We start from the raw sequence: 10,501 nt of genomic DNA, 5'->3' as shown, positions 1-10,501 counted from the left end.
GAAAATATATTAATTCAGGAAAACTTGGCTTATTAGGCAAAACGGGCCTTGCATAGTAGGCTGAGAAGTGCGTTCTGGCTACTAGGTACGACATATATATATATATATATATATATATATATATATGTCGTACCTAGTAGCCAGAACTCACTTCTCAGCCTACTATGCAAGGCCCGATTTGCCTAATAAGCCTAGTTTTCGTGAATTAATGTTTTTTCGACTACCTAACCTACCTAACCTAACCTAACCTAACGTTTTCGGCTACCTAACCTAACCTAACCTATAAAGATAGGTTAGATTAGGTTAGGTAGGGTTGGTTAGGTTCGGTCATATATCTACGTTAATTTTACTTCCAATAAAAAAAAAATTGACCTCATACATAATGAAATGGGTAGCTTTATCATTTCATAAGAAAAAAATTAGAGAAAATATATTAATTCAGTAAAACTTGGCTGGCTATTAGGTACGACATATATATATATATATATATATATATATATATATATATATATATATATATATATATATATATATATATATATATATATATATATATATATATATATATATATTTATATATATTTATATATATATATATATATATATATTTATCCATAATTATTATTATATAATTAATTATAGGTAATTTTTGGAGGGTAGTTGGTTTCCCTCTATGCCCTCATCATATCCTTCCTACATACTCTTATTTAACTATGTATCTAGACACGATTAACTCTACAGTACATATTAATACTTATTCATCTACAACTACTACTACTATAGCTCACCTTTTCTCCTCACCTGTTCCTATACTTACACTTATTTGACCTTCTACCTGTTACCCCCTTTTTACCCTAAATTACTCACAACGTCCCACATACCGCTGTCCGCTTCACTCCATGTGTCACCCCTCTTCCCCCCTCTTCCTCTCTCCCCCTCTCTTAATCTTTGTGTTTGTACACCTGACACATGCTTGTCCCCCCCCATCCCCCTCTTACCCCCCTAGACCCATAACGTCCCCGCAACAGGACCCGTCCCAATCTATGTACCCCCACACACACTTTTTGGCTATGACGAGTTCGATACCCGAGATTCTTCTCGAGTTCGGGACGGTCTACGTCGCTCTTTACACTACTACTACCCTCCCCAAGAACAGTGACCCTCCCCAAGAACAGTGACCCTCCCCAAGAACAGTGACCCTCCCCAAGAACAGTGACCCTCCCCAAGAACTAGTGACCCTCCCCAAGAACAGTGACCCCTCCCCAATAACTAGTGACCCTCCCCAAGAACTAATGACCCTCCCCAAGAACAGTGACCCTCCCCAAGAACAGTGACCCTCCCCGAGAAGAGTGACCCTCCCCGAGAAGAGTGACCCTCCCCGAGAAGAGTGACCCTCCCCAAGAACTAGTGACCCTCCCCAAGAACAGTGACCCTCCCCAAGAAGAGTGACCCTCCCCAAGAACTAATGACCCTCCCCAAGAACAGTGACCCTCCCCAAGAAGAGTGACCCTCCCCAAGAACAGTGACCCTCCAGAAGAAGAGTGACCCTCCCCAAGAAGAGTGACCCTCCCCAAGAAGAGTGACCCTCCCCAAGAACAGTGACCCTCCCCAAGAACAGTGACCCTCCCCAAGAACAGTGACCCTCCAGAAGAAGAGTGACCCTCCCCAAGAACTAATGACCCTCCCCAAGAACAGTGACCCTCCCCAAGAACAGTGACCCTCCCCAAGAACAGTGACCCTCCCCAAGAACAGTGACCCTCCCCAAGAACAGTGACCCTCCCCAAGAACTAATGACCCTCCCCAAGAACAGTGACCCTCCCCAAGAACAGTGACCCTCCCCAAGAACAGTGACCCTCCCCAAGAACAGTGACCCTCCCCAAGAACTAATGACCCTCCCCAAGAACAGTGACCCTCCCCAAGAACTAGTGACCCTCCCCAAGAACAGTGACCCTCCCCAAGAACAGTGACCCTCCCCAAGAACAGTGACCCTCCCCAAGAAGAGTGACCCTCCAGAAGAAGAGTGACCCTCCCCAAGAACAGTGACCCCCCCAAGAACAGTGACCCTCCCCAAGAACAGTGACCCTCCCCAAGAACTAGTGACCCTCCCCAAGAACTAGTGACCCTCCCCAAGAACAGTGACCCTCCCCAAGAACAGTGACCCTCCCCAAGAACAGTGACCCTCCCCAAGAACAGTGACCCTCCCCAAGAAGAGTGACCCTCCAGAAGAAGAGTGACCCTCCCCAAGAACAGTGACCCTCCCCAAGAACAGTGACCCTCCCCAAGAACAGTGACCCTCCAGAAGAAGAGTGACCCTCCCCAAGAACAGTGACCCTCCCCAAGAAGAGTGACCCTCCCCAAGAAGAGTGACCCTCCCCAAGAAGAGTGACCCTCCCCAAGAAGAGTGACCCTCCCCAAGAAGAGTGACCCTCCCCAAGAACAGTGACCCTCCCCAAGAACAGTGACCCTCCCCAAGAAGAGTGACCCTCCCTATGAACTAGTGACCCTCCCCAAGAACTAGTGACCCTCCCCAAGAACAGTGACCCTCCCCAAGAACAGTGACCCTCCCCAAGAACAGTGACCCTCCCCAAGAACAGTGACCCTCCCCAAGAAGAGTGACCCTCCCTATGAACTAGTGACCCTCCCCAAGAACAGTGACCCTCCCCAAGAACAGTGACCCTCCCCAAGAACAGTGACCCTCCAGAAGAAGAGTGACCCTCCCCAAGAACAGTGACCCTCCCCAAGAACAGTGACCCTCCCCAAGAACAGTGACCCTCCCCAAGATGCAAACCCACAACATGCTGAATTACACCCAGGTACCTATTTACTGCCAGGTGAACAGGCATTAGGCGATAGGAAACGTGCCCAACCAATTCCTTCATTTCTTGGATTCGAATCTGGGAATACCGATTGTGTGTCATGAATGAATCCAACTGTGTAAAATTTATTTAACGTAAATATTTTATCTGGAATAGATTCTATAAGGAATTTCTTTCTTGAGCAAATAACAATGATGAACATATCAATGGGACAAAGGCACTTGCTGCAATGCTATAGGAGCTCAGGTATTCCTAACTAGTTCACTTCTTCCCTCTCCAAAAGCCAACATCAGATTGCCTGTTCACAGCAAAATTCTGGAACAGAGCGTCCAAATAATCTCTGCTTCTTTAATTCTCCTCCAATCGCACACCACTGAGAGAGTGCTCATAATGAATGTAATGATAGAAAGTTGAAGTGTCCAGGCCAGGATGTCTATAATAGATCATCCCTCGGATCCCTTCCTCTAGTTCTGCTCTTACTAGTGAATGCAGGGGAGAATTTTGATTCATGCACAGACATCACAACACGAAATAAAATATTTACATTCTGGCTCAGTACCTTCTCCTTTTTCGCCTTACCTTATGCCAAAGGAGTACTCTCTAGTACACGCACTAACTCAACACAGATTCTGTTAACAGACAAAACATGTGTTACAATGCCTGGAAATCATAATTTTACACAGAAGATCCTGGTTCGTCTATGCCTCTTATCAGAGAGAGAAAGAAAGACAATGGGTAATAAAGAGGGAAAAAATAATTTGAGACGAGTAAAAATAAAAATGAGACACTTAGGGAAGTCAGACCCCATACTAATACTTACGAGCCCCACTGAAAGTTTGGAAGTGTGGGCTTGCTGCGAGCAACGTCTACGGGAGCGGTTGGTTGGTAGGGAGTGAAGACTCGAGCCTGTTCCTCGCCCACCTGCTGATCCAGCCCTGGGTCGTGCACCACACACACGCCATCTGACGCAACAAACACACCAGACTCTCATTATCATGGCGGAAACGACCTGAAGTAGTTATGGCCCCAGATCTTGCTCTTCACAAACCAAGGCTATCATGACAGGAGTCATTCGGGCAGCCTCGGGTGTGTGGCGTCCAAGAGCTAAGTTCTCGTATTGATTATCATTGTGGGGATGACCCGGGAGAGGTGGGTCCCAGGGATACATACTCCACTGATTAACTTGGCAAAGTTTTTTCCAGGGAGACATAATGAGATACGTTGGGCCTAGGAGCCATCTCTTGATCAACACTAGTCACCATGAGGAGGGGTTCTCTGGGGGAGATCTGAGAGACCAGGTCCAGGAGGTCTGAGGGACCAGGTCCAGGAGGTCTGAGGGACCAGGTCCAGGAGGTCTGAGGGACCAGGTCCAGGAGGTCTGAGGGACCAGTTCCAGGAGGTCTGAGGGACCAGGTCCAGGAGGTCTGAGGGACCAGGGGCCAGGAGATAACTCACCACAAATATTGACTATCATGGTGATGTCCTCATCCGGGGCGACCCGCGTGAATTGGGACAAAGGCACTCGGGACAATGGAACAAACATTGATAACTTATCAAGACTGGAGCATCCCATGGACAATTTTGCAGGGCGTTATGCCATGCTTCTCTAAAACAGTTAACATGGGTAAATATTATCAAGTAAGCAAACTAAGGCGAGAACAAACCCTTGAAAGAGAAGAATACACATTGTTGGATCCTGCAGTAGATGGCACAGGTTATGATGGAGTTAACTGAAAAGTTCCGTGTGTTGAGGTAGCAATTGCCGGGGTAGCTGTCTAACCTGTAGAGGGTCTCCGAGGCCGCCCACACCCACATCAATGCACACAACATCACCCATCTTGCCAAAGTTCCCATACCTGCAGCTTAACAACCTGTTAGGAATAGAGATGATAGGATCATAACGGATCACAAGTTGAAGCTCACCTCTAGATGGGCTCTTGACATGTTGAAAAACTGTTGAAGACCCCAGAGTGTTGTGTATAGTAATTGTACTTACCTAGTTGCATTGCGTTGCGTTCAGACCCTAGTTGACCCTAGTTGCGTAGAGGGCCTGACAGTTGAGTTGACAGCACTCGGGATTCATTATCCTGAGGTTACGAGTTTAATCCCCGGTGGAGGTGGAAACAAGTGAACAGAGTTTCTTTCACCCTGATGCATCTGTTCATCTAGCAGTAAATAGGTGCCTGACAGTTAGATAGCTGCTACCGACTGCTTCCTGGGGGTGTGTAACAAAAAGGAGACCTGGTCGAGAACCGGGCCGCAGGGATGCTAAGCCTCGAAATTATCTCAAGATAACCTCAAGAAGATGGTTAGCTTCTGGATTGTTACTGATTGGAGTTGGAGCCGAGCTTAGTGCGGGAATTGGACACGTGCGCCGACATGAGGAAAGATTTAGACCCATTAACAAGGAAGTGAAGAAGATGCACAATTGTTTGTCGCGACACAAAGACTTAAGTTATAGTGGATGAAGTTCATATGAAAACAATAATATTGGCTGTCTCCAGGAATAAGTGTCTAAGGAAGACAATGAAGCGGTCATTGATACATGTAATATTCTCCAAACACATTCTCTGCACTGGTAGACGAGTGTTCAGAGAAAGTAGCTGCTCCCCCGATAGTGGAGACAGAGAACATTTCAGGCATGAGTACAGGAGGTACAGTATTGATGGGACTCAGCAGGATAGGTAAGAAAATCTTGCTTCATAGAGATTCTCAGATAAAATAGGGTTTATATTTCAAGTGATGTTTGTGACAGGATGAAGGTGTGCTTCCATAGGGCGGGGAATGTGACATGGCAGACAGGACGGACAATCCTCGTCCCGACCATCCCCAACTCCCTCGTCCCCTCGTCCTTCCCAACTCCCTCGTCCCCCTCTTCCTCCCCAACTCCCTCGTCCCGTCGTCCTCCCCACCATTACCCCCTCCCCTGTCCCATAGTCCTCCCCACTATCTCTAACTTACATCCCATCGTCCTCAAAACTATCTCTAACTTACATCCCATCGTCCTCCCCACTTCCTCGTCTGATACATTCTCAAATGATCTGATGTTCTCTTCAGAAAATTTAACACATCAAATGGTCTGATGTCCCATCACTGAAATATAAGAAAAATAGTTTAAAAAATTAAATAAAAATCAATAAAAAATAAACTATACTCACGAAATGGACGGAATGATAAACAACACATCTCAATTCCATCGCAATGTCACTCAAAATAATTAAGTAAATATGAAAATAAATCAAAATGTATGAAAATTAAATTTGTCAATGCAATTTGAAACATTGAAATGGAATTGTGTCATATTTAGTATTGCGTGTGTTGCTCTTACATGCAACAGATGACTCTATTTCTTAAAAAAAAAATGTTTTTACCTGCCACAGGTGTGGCATCTATACTTATACTTATGAAATGAACGATATGGTAAACAATACAGCTCAATTCCAATGCAATATCACATAAAATAATTAAATCAAAATGAAAACAAATCGAAATCTTTGAAAATTCTATTTATCAATGCAATCGGGAACAGTGAAATGGAATCGTAACATATTTTTTATAGTGTGTATGGCTCTTACGTGCAACAGATGGTGCTGTTTCTTAAAAAAAGCAGAATGTTTTTACCGTTTACAAATGAGGCATCTATATTTATACTTACAAAATGAACGTTGTACTAAATATGTTACGAATCCATTTCACTGTTCCCGATTGCATTGATAAATAGAATTTTCAAAGATTTCGATTTGTTTTCATTTTGATCTAATTATTTTATGTGATATTGCATTGGAATTGAGCTGTATTGTTTACCATATCGTTCATTTCATAAGTATAAGTATAGATGCCACACCTGTGGCAGGTAAAAAATTTTTTTTTTAAGAAATAGAGCCATCTGTTGCATGTAAGAGCAACATATGCTATACTAAATATGACGCAATTCCATTTCAATGTTTCAAATTGCATTGACAAATTTAATTTTCATACATTTTGATTTATTTTCATATTTACTTAATTATTTTGTGTGACATTGCGATGGAATTGAGATGTGTTGTTTATCATTCCGTTCATTTCGTGAGTATAGTTTATTTTTTATTGATTTTCATATAATTTTTTAAACTATTTTTCTTATATTTCAGTGATGGGACATCAGACCATTTGATGTGTTAAATTTTCTGAAGAGAACATCAGATCATTTGAGAATGCATCAGACGAGGGAGTGGGGAACGGTGGGGAGGACGATGGGATAAAGGAATTGGGGATGGCGGGGGAGGACGAGGCGACATCGTAATGGTAAGGAGGAGGAGGGGGACGGGGGAATGGGAGATGGTGGAGTGGGGAATGCTTAGGAGGACGAGGGAACTGTGATGTGAGGGATGGGGTAGAGGACAAAATGATGGAGGAGGGGGGAATGATAGGGAGGACAAGGGGACAGGGGAGTGGGAAATGGCTGGGAAGATTAGGGGATGGAAGAGTGAGGAATTGTTGGGAGGGCGAGGTGACGGGTGAGGGGGAAAATGGTGGGGGAGGACTGGGAGACAAGGGAAAGTTGCTGTCGCTCAGCAACGCACGTGTTGCTGAACCACAGCAATGCGTGGCCGGGTACAGCTAGTAGTTACATAATATTGCTGCTAATTTACTAGTAACAAATTAATTCAAAGAAACCGAGGATCCAGTGGAATTTTCCTCCGAAGAAAATGGGGGAATCATTGCCAAGTAGCCAGTAAATTCACTAGTTAATAATATTGGGAATTCTTTTTAAAACATCACTCTCTGGACTGTGAACACCATAAAAACATTTCCTCTGGAACCACCTTAATTATCAGTACTAAAACAGATTACATATGTACCCTCCTTCCAATTCTTTACAAAATGAGTCTGGAGAACACCAGATTCGAGATTCGAGACAACTACCTTCCAGTAGCTGCCATAACTAGTATGCCTTAACCCACTACACCACTCAGACCCTTAAAAGAAGTAGAGACTTCAAAGTATATATACACCTCATATATCCCCACTTCCCAAGAGCACTAGATTAGTGAGGCGTTACTATACGTTTTTCATCAAGCCACTGTTAATGTGGGAGAACTTGTGTCCATGCTATAAGCCTATACTTGCATAAACCACAAGTGAATACATATATATATATATATATATATATATATATATATATTTATTATTTTCTGGTTTAGGGCTTCTATCCCTCTAACTATTTTCTTAGCATCAGGGCTTAATTGAAATAGGAGTTCTCCAAAACTCATTTTCGTACTTTTAAGGTGAAGAAAAGAAGTGATTTACTATAGAGTGTATTACACTTATTTGTATAATTTGCACGACGTTTCGAACCTCCATGGTTCATTCTCAAGTGAACAGATCTTACAATACTAGTTGATTTTATACCCGCATTAGGTCAGGTGATAATACACCTGATATTTGTATATACAAATATAATATTTGTATTATCACCTGACCTAATGCGGGTATAAAATCAACTAGTATTGTAAGATCTGTTCACTTGAGAATGAACCATGGAGGTTCGAAACGTCGTGCAAATTATACAAATAAGTGTAATACACTCTATAGTAAATCACTTCTTTTCTTCACCTTAAAAGTACGAAAATGAGTTTTGGAGAACTCCTATTTCAATTAAGCCCTGATGCTAAGAAAATAGTTAGAGGGATAGAAGCCCTAAACCAGAAAATAATAAATACAGAATATGCGGTCATATTCAATGAAACATGTTTGAAAGAAAACCTGCTGCCAGTATACACCAATATATATATATATATATATATATATATATATATATATATATATATATATATATATATATATATATATATATATATATAAATATATATATATATATATATATATATATATATATATATATATATATATGTATGTATATAAATAAAAATGGAGATGTTCGTTTCTTCAAAATCGCTAAACTCCGAAAGTTCTTCACTGATTGCTTAGAAATTTTCACACAATGTTCCATTCGCATCAGAGCAGGTTTTTATATACATATTATATTGATGTCACTTTGTGACGGAAAAAAAACATGCTTAGTTTTTAAAACTGTGTTTTTCATGTGATAGAAATCATCGAAACCTCTTTACCAATTGCTTTGAAATTTTGACACAACGTTACATTCGAATAGGCGCATGCTTCTATATACCTCCTATATACATGCTTTACCTGTGACTGGAGAAAACATGCTTTTTTTGAAAAACAACGCCATCTGTTGGATGTAAGAGCAACACACGCTGCAATCTCGCAAAGTTCTTCACCGATTGCTTTGAAATTCTGACAACGTTCCATTCGAATATGTGCGTCTTTTTATTTACCTACTATATAGATGCCACCTCTGTGACAGATAAAAGCATGCGTTTTTGAAAAACAGCACCATCTGTTGCACATAATAACAACTTGCACGCTATACTAAATATGTTTCGAATTCCATTTGATTGTTTCAGATTGCATTAATAAATTTTATTTTCATAGATTTCGATTTAATTTATTTTTTATTTAATTATTTTGTGTGACATTGTGTTGGAATTGAGCTGTGCTGTTTACCATACCATTCAATTCGTAAGTATAAGTATAGATGCCACACCTGTTACAGGTAAAACTATGCATTTCTTGAAAAACAGCGTCATCTGTTGCATGTAAGAGGATCGCAAAATCTATACTAAATCTGTTACAATTCCATTTCAGTGTTTCTGATTGCATTGATAAAATTAATTTTCATAGATTTAGATTTATTTTCATTTTGATTTAATTATTTTGTGTGAATTGCATTGGAATTGACCTGTGTTGTTTACCATACCGTTCATTTCATGAGTATAGTTTATTTTTTTACTTTTCATATTTTCCTTTAATTTTTTAACTGTTTTTCTTATATTTCAGTGATGTTAACGTCAGATCACTTGATGTTCCCAATTTTCTGATGGGAACATCAGACCATTTGGGAAGGCATCCCCACCATTCCCCACTCCCTCGGGGAGTGGGGAATGGTGGGGATGACGAGGGGACGGAAGTGAGAGATAGAGGGGAGCATGAGGGGATGAAAGTGAGAGATGGTGGGGTGGACGAGGGGACAAGGGAGGGGGTAATGGTGGGGAAGGACGAAGGGACAGTGGAGTTTGGGATAGTGGGGACGAGGGGAAGGCGGAATGGAGAATGGTGGGGAGGACAAAGGGACAGGGGAGTGGGATATGGTGGGAAGGAAGAGGGGATGGGCGAGTGGGGAATGGTGGGGAGGACGAGGGGACGGTGGAGTCGAGAAAGATTGGGAAGCCAAGGAGACGGTGAGGAGGAATGGTGGGGAAGACTAGGGGATAGGAAAGGTTGCCGTGGTTCCTCAATGCACATGCTTTGCTGAGCAACAGCAACGCGTGGCTGGGTACGGCTAATCTATATAAAAAAAATGTAAATGTTCGTTTGTTCAAAATCGCTAATCTCCGAAAGTTCTTCACCGATTGCTTTGAAATTTTCACACAATATTCCATTCGCATCAGAGTGGGTTTTTATATCCATATTATATTGATGTCACGTCTGTGACGGTTAAAACCATGTTTTTTTTTAAATTGTGTTTTTCATGTGTTTTTCATGTGAGAGAAATCTACAAAACCTCTTTACCGATTGCTTTGAAATTTTGACACAACGTTGCATTTGAATAGGCATATGTT

General features: G+C 41.9%; 1 long non-coding RNA gene across 1 annotated transcript in view; it reads right to left on the bottom strand.

Moving 5' to 3' along the window:
• Positions 1-3,645: 3,645 nt before the first annotated feature.
• LOC138351507 (uncharacterized) overlaps positions 3,646-10,501 on the bottom strand; it is a 30,180-nt gene continuing 23,324 nt past the window's right edge. The window contains exons 2-3 of the long non-coding RNA XR_011222477.1: positions 4,481-4,687; positions 3,646-3,778 (exon numbers count right to left, since the gene is read on the bottom strand). This is a non-coding gene — a long non-coding RNA (uncharacterized lncRNA). The remainder of the gene's footprint in view (positions 3,779-4,480; positions 4,688-10,501) is intronic.

The sequence above is a fragment of the Procambarus clarkii genome, chromosome 50, assembly GCF_040958095.1.
Source record: "Procambarus clarkii isolate CNS0578487 chromosome 50, FALCON_Pclarkii_2.0, whole genome shotgun sequence".
NCBI lineage: Eukaryota > Metazoa > Arthropoda > Malacostraca > Decapoda > Cambaridae > Procambarus > Procambarus clarkii.
This window is presented reverse-complemented; position numbering and strand designations above follow the sequence as displayed.